Consider the following 12437-nt stretch of genomic DNA (forward strand, 5'->3'; position numbering starts at 1 on the left):
GAAAATGTCGACAACTAATACAAATTATTAAAAATGTGAGCCAAATGAGAATCTAAATAAGGACTAGATCTGCCTTGTCAGGCTGCCAGTTTGGTACCTTTGGATTTTCGTATCTGCTCTTCCTTTGCATGTTCCTGCTTCATTATGTAGGCAACTTTCCCTACTGCCTCGTGCCTCTGCTCCCCAAACATTGGTTCACACATGCTCCTGGTTTGCCATGCCACCTACCCTGACCCCCATTCCATGTGACCTTGACTCAGTATTGAAATCTTCCAATTTCAGACTTTCAGAAGGGAGAATCTGATCGTCCGTCTAGCCTTGGACTTGCTAACTGTGGTTGGAGGGGGTTCATTTGGGATTGTATTTACTGGCCTCTGAGACTGAGGGTGAGATAGGTTTCCGTGGAGAGTGAGAAAATGATTGACTTTCTGTGGAAACCCAACTGTATCATACAATGGGAAAGCTTGAAATGAATGGCCTGAGAAAATGTGGTTAAGCTTCATCATATTCCATATGAAGAAACAGGCTTATGAGAAATGAAGTAGTTTCTCCAAGTTCAAAGACATTATTAGTTAACAATGAAGCTGAGTCTGGGATTTAATGATCTAGCCAAATTTTCTGTGTTCTGTGTTCCATGAGAGCAGGGAATATGTCAGTATCTTTAATACATGCTAGATGCATAGTAGATATTTAGTGAATATTTGTTGAATAAAAGATATACTGAGTTGTTTTCTATAGTGTTAGGATACTTAATTTATAAGTTAGAATAAGATTTAGCTACATATAACAGAAAACCCTCGAAACAATGGCTCATACACAATAAAGGTTGTTTAACTCTCATATGAAAGAAGTCTGGAGCCGGAATGGACCCATAGGATATCAGCATCTCCGTGTCCTTATTTTTGTTTTGTCATCTTAGTGCATAGCTTCCATCTTTAAGTTTGTCTTATGATTGGAACTCTAGCTATGTACTTGAATTCCAAGATGGAAGAATATAGAATGGGTCCATGGCAACAAAGTTTCCTGTGAGTTCCACCTGACATCTGCTTAAATCTCATAGTTTGAAACTGAGATGTGGTCACTCTTGGAGATCCAAGGGAGGTGAGGAAAAAAAAGTTGGATAGATCGTCTTCTTGACTAAATCTGGGTTTTGTTAAAGAAATAGAATGGAATGGGTGTTTGGTTGGCAACTAGCAGTTTCTGTCAGAGTTGGAAAGAGTTCATGACTGATTGCAATATGTTTCCTATAGTTTTGATATGCATAGTAACCGGGACAAAAGTATGAAGACCTCTAAAGATACTTAGCAGAGGAGATACAAACAAAATACTAGTTTGGTTCAGAATATACTCTAGTGTTCTGGTTTAACTTTCAGAAAACTTTGGTTCAGTTGTAGTTCATATCAGTTTAATTGAATTTTATTGGTTTTCATAGAAATCTTTTGGGGCAAGTCCACAGTTTAGAAAAAAATGATGTTTGATTTCAGCTCAGTACTGGGTTTCACAAATTAGTGCGGTCCCTTCCAATTTTTGGTTCATAGCTTGGGTCATCTCCATTTCCTGGCTGTGATGTATCCATACTAGGAATTTTGCAATTATGGTGTAGAAGAGCAGACGTAGGCCAAAGAACTGATTTTTGCTTTGGCAGGAGTTTATCAATCCTGCTTTTCTTACGTAGGAACTAATAATCCTAATGGTTTTGATTGATTCTAAATTTATCTCTGTGATTTGGCTGAAGGCCCAAATTATGGTAGATGCACCAAAACGAATACATTAGCGTATTTTATCCTTGGTCTGTAATATAAATGCACCTGATTTGAAACTTTTCTGTTCTTACTCATAAGTTCTGTATTTTCATGGTTTGGAATTTTTACCATGTTAGTTCTAGAACGCTATTCTGGATTTTGTTTTGTATAGTGTCTCAGAAAATATACTTGAAATTAAAGATTGCAAGTTCCAATTTTTAAAAATGGGTATTAGGGAAATATGGTAATTTTCAGAAACAGAACATGTGCCGAAAGTGATGGAAATCCTGCTAAAGGAAATTCAGGATCAGGGCCTTGAGAGAGCTGTGACTCAACATTGCAATATTATTTAATATTTTAATGAGAAAGAGATCTGACTTCATATGAAATATCCCAATTTTTACATATCAGCTACTAATTAAAAAAATTAAAATCAAGGAATGGGTCACTACTGTGTAGGCCAAACTATATATGTGTGTGTATGTATATATATATACAGAACTATATATAGTTCAGATTTTTGGGCTGCTGGTTTTCAAGGTCTGATTTAAATGCTCCACATTTCTCCATGTCTGTCTTATTCTCTTCTATGCTTTATTCAATGATTCTGTCCTTATTCTTTTGAGTAAAAATGTTGATAAAATATTTGAAAGTGACTTCCTACTTTCACTGGTATGATGACATTGCCTGAGATTCAAAATATATTGCCTAAGATTCAAACTATATATTCTTCTCATTGTCTACAAAAGAATAATTAAGTGAAAAGATGATGTTAACAAGGTCAGGAATTCAATTTTCTGGTATGACCCTATGCTTCTTGTACCCGTTGGCCATCCCTATGAAATTTATTTGGTAAATTTGCACATATGACCATTAGACATAAAGTAGAGAAAACATGTGGATATAAATGGTGCATTACTATCCATCCCACAAAATCAAGTAGCAGGTCTGTGTGTTTTTGTGCTACTTCTTTTATTTTTCAAAATGCATTCAGTGAGGGCCAACTGTGTTCTAGGCCTGTGGTATAATGGCCAGGAGAATGTAGAGTGGGTGCATGCAGTTCTCTAGTTCTACTTATTTATTTTTAAGGGAATTAAGAATTAAAGGGGGGACGGCTGAGTGGCCCCAAAAGCTTCTCAAAAAGCTATACTAGAAGCTGAGGCAAAGCCCAGGGCTGAGTGTCTATACCTTCAAAGGCAAGGAGTGTCAGGAGGCCAGAGACTTCCTTCCTTCCCTCCTCTCTGCCTGACCCTTTAAAAACCCTTGATTCTTAATTTGCTTAACATTAAGTCATTAGCAGTTACTAAGCATCTATTAGAAGTCAGAAATTTTATGAAGAGTTTAAAGGAAGAGAGGATATGTTTTTGGAGAGATGTCTGTAATTTACTTCCAAAAAGTTCAGCATAGACAGAGAATCTTAAGTTTGTGCTATTTGTTTTGGTTCCAGCTCCAAGGGTAGCAGCTCTTGCCAAGAACACCCAGTCCAGGGCGTGACCAGCTTCATCCTAATCAGGAAGTTCAGGCAGCTGCTACAAACACTAACACAGTCCATACCTTGCTCAGTGCCTTATGCTTCGCTAATTAGCATAGTGAATATCACAAGGGGGTTTTGTGGGTGAGAGTAATAGCTAGTAGCCTGCATTATAAAAGTGGGCCTCAGTTTGATAAACTGAATATGAGATACGTGTATAGGTGGGTGAAAATGTTTCAGGGCCACTAGCAGAAACATTTGGGTAGAAGAGTCTAGCACAGCCTGCATCCTGCATCCTTAGAGCAGGCAACAGGCATTTGATCCTTAAATGGTCTTATATCCAGTCATTGGTTTAGGAGGAATGTCTGGTTACCTAATGCCACCTGTGTGGGTAACAGGTTCTTGTTTCTGGAATGTGGCCTTGTCTTTCTCAGATAAATCTTTTATATAAGGTAGTGGTCAAAACATTTCAAAGGGTAGAGAGCTTAGACTTCACAGGGCTTATAGAACAGGCTTTATACACAAACAGGCTTTGTGTTTACTTGTTAAATAAGTTGTTTCTTAGTATGTGTGTATATGTGGGAGAATTTGGTTTGAGGTTCCCCATCAACATAACGGGATGCGGAGGGTATGAGGAGGCTGCGAATCCTCCAACTTCAGCAGCTACTGCTTCTACCAAAAAGAACCAATGGTGCCTGTAACCAAACTGGCTTAGGTTGGTTTTCAATGACTTCTTCCCCTCAGAGAATTTGCATTTTAGTAAGAAAGAGTAATGATTGGAGTAACAATTGGAAAAAACACAACTCAAAAAAGGATATCTCATGCTGCAGACATTACACACACAAGAATGGAAGACTTCAGAAAAGGCAGGAAAAGGTGAGCAGTTTGTTTTTCTTTATTTTTGTCAAATTTATGGAAGTATAATTTACATGATATAAAATTTGTCCATCTCAGATGTACAATTTGATGACTTTTGACAAATGTACACACACCTGCATAACTACCATCAAAATCAAGGTATAGAACATCACCCCCTAAAGTTCCAAATTTCCTATTTATAGTCAATCCCCTTCCCTCACCTCTTGGCCCCTGACCACCTCTATCACCATGGTTTTGCCTTTCCAAAAGAATCTTGTATAAAAGAGATGCAGTTTGTAGCCTTCTGAAACTGGCTTTCATTTGGCACAATGCATTTGAGATGCATTCATGTTGTAGGGTGTATCACTCGTTTATTCTTTTCTGCGGCTGGGTAGCGTTCCATAGTATGGGTGTATCACCATGTGTTTATCACTTCACCAGGTGATGGACCCTTGGACTCTTTCCAGTTGAGATTATTATGAGTAAAGCCGCTATGCGTGTTCATATATATGTTTTCATATGGATGTATGCTTTCATTTCTCTTAGAGGAGGATGGCGAATATATATTTAAAACAAATGGTATTCTTTTACGTTTTCAAATTTATTTTGTTTTTTAATTTATTTTTTAATTGAAGTATAGTTGACATACAGGATTATATTCGTTGTAGGTGTATAACAGTGATTTCAGCAGTTATATACATTATGAAATGCTCACCATGACAAGTGTAGCTATCATCTGTCATCGCACAAAAGTTATGGCAATATTACTGAATATGTTCCCTATGCTGTACGTTTCATCACTGTGACTTGTAACTGGAGGTTTGGATGCTGTATTATTTTTTAAAGTATCTGCACTCCCTACGGCAAAGCATGAATGTTTCAGGAATTCCACATCCTCACCAGTATTTGGCTTTTTAATTTTAGCCATTTTGATGGATGAGTAGTGGGATCTTCTTGTGGCTTTAATTTGAATCTCCCTAATGACTGATGATGATTAGCATCTTTGTAAGTGCTTACTTTTCATTTGGACTGCTACTCCCCAGTGCTCACCTTTATCTATTTTTTGAAAGATTTTATTTATTTATTCATGAGAGACACAGAGAGAGAGAGAGATAGAGCACGTGCGAGAGGCAGAGACACAGATAGAGGGAGAAGCAGGCTCCATGCAGGGAGCCCGAAGTGGGGCCTCGATCCCGGGTCTCTGGGATCACACCCCGGGCTGAAGGCAGTGCTAAACCGCTGAGCCACCTGGGCTGCCCCAGTGTTCTTATTTATTTATTTATTTATTTATTTATTTATTTATTTATTTTTAAAGATTTTATTTATTTATTCATGATAGACAAAGAGAGAGAGAGAGGCAGAGACCCAGGCAGAGGGAGAAGCAGGCTCCATGCCGGGAGCCCAACGCAGGACTCGATCCCCGGACTCCAGGACCGTGCCCTGGGCCAAAGGCAGGTGCCAAACCACTGAGCCACCCAGGGAGCCCCCAGTGTTCACCTTTATTTGGGCGATTCATATTTGTTGACACCCAGTTTACTGAAATATTTTTGAATGTGAATCCTTCAGTGATCCCTTACATAGTGTTTAACTAACCTTATTATTATTTTGAATGACCTCAAACCTCTATTTTTCAGGTTGCCATCCCTCATCTATCTACCCCTCCACTCCAAAACATATGTGGTTCCCTCAGGAGGAACCATGTTCTTTCATGGCCCTATAACTATTTCAGAGGGGTGCTTAATGGTTTGGGTCAAAGATCTGTTTCTTGGGATTTTTAGACTAGATTGGAGATAGGCTAGTCTTTCTTCAGTGGCTGATACTATAAGCTGTATCGTTTGTGGCCTTTTCTTCCCCTGCCTTGTGGGTTATAATGAACACTGTCATGTGTGCCTGCCCAAATCTTGTGAATATTTCCACATTTTGATATGCCATATTTTATGAATCTTGCCATTTCAAGGTGGGTTCTAAAAACTACAAATAAACCAAATTACACTTCCCAGCTTTCTCTGCAGAAAGAGTGTACAATGATGGCCTAGATTACCCCAACCAGATAATCAACCAAAGAGGGACTTTGGGAATTATGTAAGCGAGCAGTTTGGCTGAGTGGGCTCCATCTTGATGGCATTGATGGATGGGAGAGGCAGAGTGGCTCTGGAGTTGGTGGCAGTTCTTCTGCTGGGTTCTGGGAGTTGCTCTGGGAAGCTCAGTCTAAAGCCTGTTTCTGGGATGCCTGGGTGGCTCAGCGGTTGATTGTCTGCCTTTGGCTCAGGATGTGATCCCGGAGCTCCAGAATCGAGTCCTGCATCAGGCTCCTGCATGGAGCTTGCTTCTCTTCCCTCTGCCTGTGTCTCTGCCTCTCTATGTGTGTCTTTCATGAATAAATAAATAAAATCTTAAAAAAAAAAATAAAGCCTGTTTCTTCACACTCAATGATTTTGTGAGTTCATCAGGGTGATTTTCAGGATACTTAGTTAATAGTATGGCCAGGCACTGACTCCACCTGAGTGGATGCTATGACCAATCAGAACGGAAGTGGCTGTGAGAGCAGCCAGTAAGGTCATGTAGGTACCTGTCAGCCAAATGTCTGAGGACATCCAGGTTTTTTCAAACATCCCTTTCTCCTTAAAGCATATAGATTTTGTTGCTTATAGCAATTTAGAGAAAACTTGAAGAAAAACAGTCTTTAATGAGAGAGAAGCATTAAGTCAGTTTACAGAAAGCAGCAGAGAAAAGGGGCAGAGCCCATTGTGAGGGGTTTCTATCCTTCCTAAACTCAACTGGATCTCTGCTCTTCCACACCTTTGGCTGGTCTATGAGATGCTCCTGCATCGTTACTAAATCCCCGTATCTGACTTAAATTGATCAAACTGTTTCTGACTCTTGCTAAGTTAGACATCCTAAAATAAACAAGAGAGAGCTTCGGTGGCTTCTTGGCAAATGCCCCTCTGTGGAGACAACAGAAATGTAGTTCGATCTTGTGAGTTCCAGAGAGGAGTGAAGAATGCGGACTCCATGTGACCTTTATAAAGGGTCGTTTGTTCTTGTATCACTCAAAAATGAGATTTTTGGACTTATTTGTCCTTTCCTATTGTGGAGAGGGCATGCCAGTGGCTCATTTCACCCCATTCCTATCCTTCTCCCCCTTCTGGGCCTCTGTCACCAGGGAACAGAACAACAGGAAATAGGTGTCAGCGGAAAGAGAAGAGATTTTGTGTGGCCAAGATGGCAAATTTCACGACACAGTGGCTCAGAGGAAGAAAGGCCACGTGATTTAGTGTACTTGCCTCGAAAAGCTCACCATGTGTAGGAGACACTGCCACCTTTCTTTCTTTAAAGAGAGAGAAAATGAGTAAATTAAATCAGAAAAATGAAACAGTCGGAGCTCAGTAGCTGCCCCTGAATGCTGATTGACTTTATGAAGGAGATGCATCAGGCAGGCTCTTTGCAACCCCGGAGCAAGGGTCTGAGTTCAAGTACATTATGTAGGAGATGTGCTAGGAAACTACTGCAGGGGAATGAGGAAGTAAGTTGGGAGGGGAAAGCAGCCAGCAAAGGGCACTTTATCAGGCAAGTTAGCAGAAGACCGACCCTGTGGAGGGAGCTAGCTCTCCTTCGGAAGCTGGGGACGCCAGTGCAGAAAACACGCCTTCTCCGTGTGCTTCCCAAGACGCAAGGTTGCTGGGGTATTTGGCCACCACCTCCTGCCAGTTACCGCTCGAGGGCTGATGCTGGTGGCGGTGGTGGGAGTTAATGACCTAGTAGAGCACGCTCCAGCAGGCAGGGAAAGCCTGTAGGCAGAGGCGCAGGTTGGCAGCTGGAGGTTGGACAGGTGCCCTGAAATGAAGGGCAGAGCAAAGTGGGTGTGGCATCGCGGCTTCCGAGGAGCACACTTATGACACACCTCGCCATCTGCGCGCCCGGGGAGGCCCACTTCCATGAGGGAGGTAGCCCTCGGCAGTGGCATGTTTGTGTTAAGTTAGATTCAAATTGATTTGAGATTTGAGAGCAATAGCAGAAGAAACTGAATTCTTTGTGCTTTGATGCTTAAAGCCCATGTCCTCTGTTTGACTGTAAGCTTTATGCGGGCACGTCACCGTGTTATCCTTGGAGTCTAGTGTGGTGCCTGGCACAGAGCAGCGCCTCAATACATTTCTGTCAAATTGAATGTTACATAACTAGAAACAATGGGAGGTATTGTTAGATGTGTGAAGTTGAGGAAAATCTGGATGTGTACAACATAAAACAAACGTAGAGTTTACAGCTCCAAAATGTCATTGTTAGTTTAAGACTATATTACTGTGTGACAAGCAAGTTGATTTGCTCATAAAATTATTAATTGGTTTGTTTAGAGGTCTAAAGACCTTGCAAAACATCGAAGGATTTTTTGTAACTCAAAAAACGTCTACAGAGGGGGAAAGAAAAATCTGATTTTTCAGCTGTTTGTTTTCTTTTCTTTCCCAACACTCTGAGGTTTCTATGTGCTATTAAACAGGGGCCAAGAATCCCTGGCTTGGATTCCATCTTTCCTTGAGGCAGAAGTTCCCCCCTTTGGCCGCCAGGGCCTTTCCAGCCTGTAAATTCTTCAAATATGGGCTGACCAATGCAGAAATGATCAATTTTGTTGACCAACTCTAAGCACATGTGTTATTTGTGGAGGGGTAGTTTTTGAAAGAAAGGCTGGACAGTTTGTATTTAAAAGAGAAGTGGATGTTTTCAGAAGCTACTGTGGGAGGGAGGGTGACCTTTGCATACATGTGGAGAGCCTTCAAGCTTGGTGTTTATGGGGGATCTCCTCATATATCCCTTACTCACCCCTCCCCTCCTCTTCCCTTCCCTTCCTTTCCCTTCCCTTCCCCTTCTTTCCTCCCTCCCTCCCTCCCTTCCTTCCTTCCTTCCTTCCTTCCTTCCTTCCTTCCTTCCTTCCTTCCTCATTTCTTTCTGTGGGAGCTCATTTTCTCTGTTTTTTGGTCAAACATCTTTATTACATGGATTTTATAATGGGAGGGACAATTTTTTGTTGTTGTTGAAAGAATACCGAAGGCTAATGGAGCCCAATCAGGCCCAGAGAATAAAATTTGGGAATTCAGTTTCCTTAAACTGCACAGATACTTTACTATACTTATTTCATGTACTTTGAAATGTGGCATGTTTATATATGAAGCCACAGAAAGAGTTGAGCTAATTATTAAGTGAGGTGTTCTGGTCAAGAAAAATGAGCTGGAACTAATATTAAAGTGGGTGACTATACATGTCCCCTCTTTCTCCACAGAAGGCAATGATATATTAGTTAAACCCCTCCCTCCTATCTGGATGCTGCAAACACACACACACACGTAACCCCCTCTGGTCCATTGGGAACAATAGTTTGAATGATTATGTAGTCAATAGAGGTGGGGAGAAGTGTTTGAAATTAAAAAAAAATGTTTCATGTGGTGGATCAGAAGCTGACCAATAAAATATTGCAACATTTATACCAACCAAGCCTGTGGTTATGGTTGCAACCATACATAATTACATCTCATTTTCATTTTATTTATTTTTCCAGAGCTCAGAGATTGCTTTTTCAGCTAAAAACAGGACAGGACATTTCACTGATAATAAAGGGAGGATGGAGGAAATATGATGATAGAGCTAGCTTGTAGTAGGCAATCAGGTTATAGACTTCGGTCCATGATAGCCAAGCATAGAGCTGACCCTTATTCAGGAACAAATAGGATCTAAAGATTTTTATCTATGTACACTCAGTTACTTACAGAGAAACACAATGAAGCTCTGTAACCCTGAACATGTACACAAAAATGAAATCCAGCATGAAGAAAGAAAGCAGTCCCCTTAGTCTTGCCATGTAGGGCCCTGTCCAGTGGAACTCCAAGCTCCTTTTCCTGCTTATTACTCTTTCCTCACATGAAACCATCTCTCAAGCAAACATGCTCCCCATACCCAGAACGCCCCTCATCTTGAACTTTGGAATGATACAATACAGACATTGAACTTTGACTTATTAAAATCATGTCTGAATCCATGTGACATCTTTGCTCTCCATAAGCAGCATATTTCTCATTTAATTTTATATACCAGGCTATACTAAGTCTCATTAAGGAGCCGTGGGCCTTTAAGGGAAAGCAATGGAGATGTGGAAAGGAGAAATAATAGCATCCGGGCAGAGACAATATCTATTCTCCCATTTTTACATAGACATACACAGTTTTCAGCTGAGCATGAGGCTGCGCAGCTAAAGACTACTACAAGACCAGTCTGCCTTGCAGCTAGGATGTGGACTTCAGATGTAGACTCAGTTATGGCCATGGGGTGAGCAGAAGTGATGTGTGTGTCTTCCAGGTCATGTCTTTAAAGGGAGGAAGCTGGGGCACCTGGGTGGCTCAGTTGAGCATCTGACTCTTGATTTCAGCTCAGGCCATGATCTCAGAGTTCTGGGATCAAGCCCCAGGTGGAGCTCCATGCTCAACAGGGAGTTTGCTTGAGATTCTCTCTCTTCTTCTCTCTCTACCCCTCCCTGCTGTTCTCTCTCTTTCTCTTTCTCTCTGTCTCTAGAATAAATGAATATATCTTTTAAATAAATAACGGAATGAATGGAAGAAGCTTACTTTGAATTTCCATCACCCTCTGTCCTGCCGTTAGTGATAGAAGCATGGACATTACCAGGCCACATCCTAGATCATGAAGATAAAGATTATGACTATGGTTGGCAGAGCAATAAAATATAAACCCCTTGTCCCAAATGGTGCCATGGTGTTAGTCCTATATTATATATATTATGTGAAAGAGAAATTACATTCTATTTTGTTAAAACCTTGATTGTTTTGGGTTTTTTCTGAAGTAGCCAAACCTGTATCCTAACCAATGAAGCACTGAAGAATTTCACTAAAGAAACATCTTAGCCAATGTGGTGAACTACAGAGACTTTGTGTTAATAATCTGGACAGATCAAGTCCTAGATGTGTTTTTCAGATGTTGCCACAGTTTCTTCTTCTATGTGAGAATATTCTTATCAGCACCTGGGGGGCCAACCTGAACCCTGAACTCAGGAAGTTAAATGATCTCTGTGGGAACCACAGATGTTGGATGAGGGAGGGATAAATAAGCTACTAGAGAGAGATAAGAGAGTACCCAGACCTGTAGGACTTGACTGTAGCCTGAACAAATGACCCATGGCATTTGGGAAAAGAGTAGTCTTTGAAGCAGGATTGCCCAGCCATAGAAGAGAAATGCCACTGATGTGGTCCTTGCTTTGTACAGGGGAGAGGAATTTCACTAAAACTCTCCTAGACTATGTCTGGCCTTCACAGAGCTGCAGGAATGGGAGGAAAAGGGGTTGGCAGTCTCCTTGGCAAAATATCCCTGAGTGATCAACCCGCACCAGGCTCTTCTCAGGGTGAGGCCATTAAACTTTTGATTCATCAAATCACCTTTGGTCTGTTCATCAGGCCATCTTCTGCTGCAATTCGGTTTCACACCTGTCTTCTACAATGAAAGTGCTGATCAAAGAGATTTTGAGCATTTCTGGCCTTTGTGACGTGGATGGCTCACGGCAAATAAAAAAGTTGCCGCAGGTTAAGATTATGCCAGTGTAGGAGATGGGGGCCCATGTGGGGTTGAGTTTCTCTTTGTAACTTAATTCACTTGCATTCTGGTGCGTGCCTCAGACTTGGGTGCTTTTCAGTAGAATGAGACCATCTTTCAGCCCTGCTTACCCCGCAGTGAGTCTCTGGCACCACTAGGTTGGTAAAAAATCATTGAGTGGCCCTGCTCTTATCTCCTAGGAATCTCTTTGGGTCAATGGCTGGTAACTTTTTTTTTTTTTTTAAGATTTATTTATTTGTGTATTTATTTATTCATGAGAGACAGAGAGAGGCAGAGACACACAGGCAGAGGGAGAAGCAGGCTCCATGCAGGAAGCCTGATGCAGGACTCAATCTCGGGACTCTGGGATCACACCCTGAGTCAAAGGCAGACACTCAACTACTGAGCCACCCAGGCATCCCTGGCTGATAACTTTTTTTGATGAGCAGACATTTGATGGTTGAGTCCACCCCACGCACGTTCCCTGCGTTATATCCAACTCCAGAACTTTTGCCCTTACCCTGTGTCTTTTTCTTCTCCCACTCAGAACAGCACATTGGAACGTAAGGATGCTTTCCAGACAGAGGCAAGCTTGAATCCTCTCTAGTTAGTAATGAGAGCCCTTGTCAGGCTCTCATATTCCTTTGGTCATGCTTCGCCTGATGCAGCCACAGCCTGGTGTGGGGAGGCTGTTGTTATAAACCTTGGAGGACCTAATAATGCCTGAGAGCCAGCGATACTGCTGGATTTGGTGAAGAGTCACATTCTGGCTCTTCCTGAGAGTA

General features: G+C 41.4%; 1 long non-coding RNA gene across 10 annotated transcripts in view; it reads left to right on the forward strand.

Annotated features, from left to right (window-relative positions):
- The first annotated feature begins 956 nt into the window (after window positions 1-956).
- Window positions 957-12437, forward strand: part of LOC144324288 (uncharacterized) — a 146472-nt gene continuing 134991 nt past the window's right edge. For 4 of the 10 annotated variants that reach the window (XR_013389808.1, XR_013389805.1, XR_013389806.1 and 1 more), the window contains exon 1: window positions 958-1101. This is a non-coding gene — a long non-coding RNA (uncharacterized LOC144324288). Of the gene's footprint in view, window positions 1102-12437 lie in introns of all 10 variants that reach the window. The other 6 variants (XR_013389802.1, XR_013389811.1, XR_013389807.1 and 3 more) reach the window with 4 other exon arrangements.

The sequence above is a fragment of the Canis aureus genome, chromosome 11, assembly GCF_053574225.1.
Source record: "Canis aureus isolate CA01 chromosome 11, VMU_Caureus_v.1.0, whole genome shotgun sequence".
Lineage (NCBI taxonomy): Eukaryota > Metazoa > Chordata > Mammalia > Carnivora > Canidae > Canis > Canis aureus.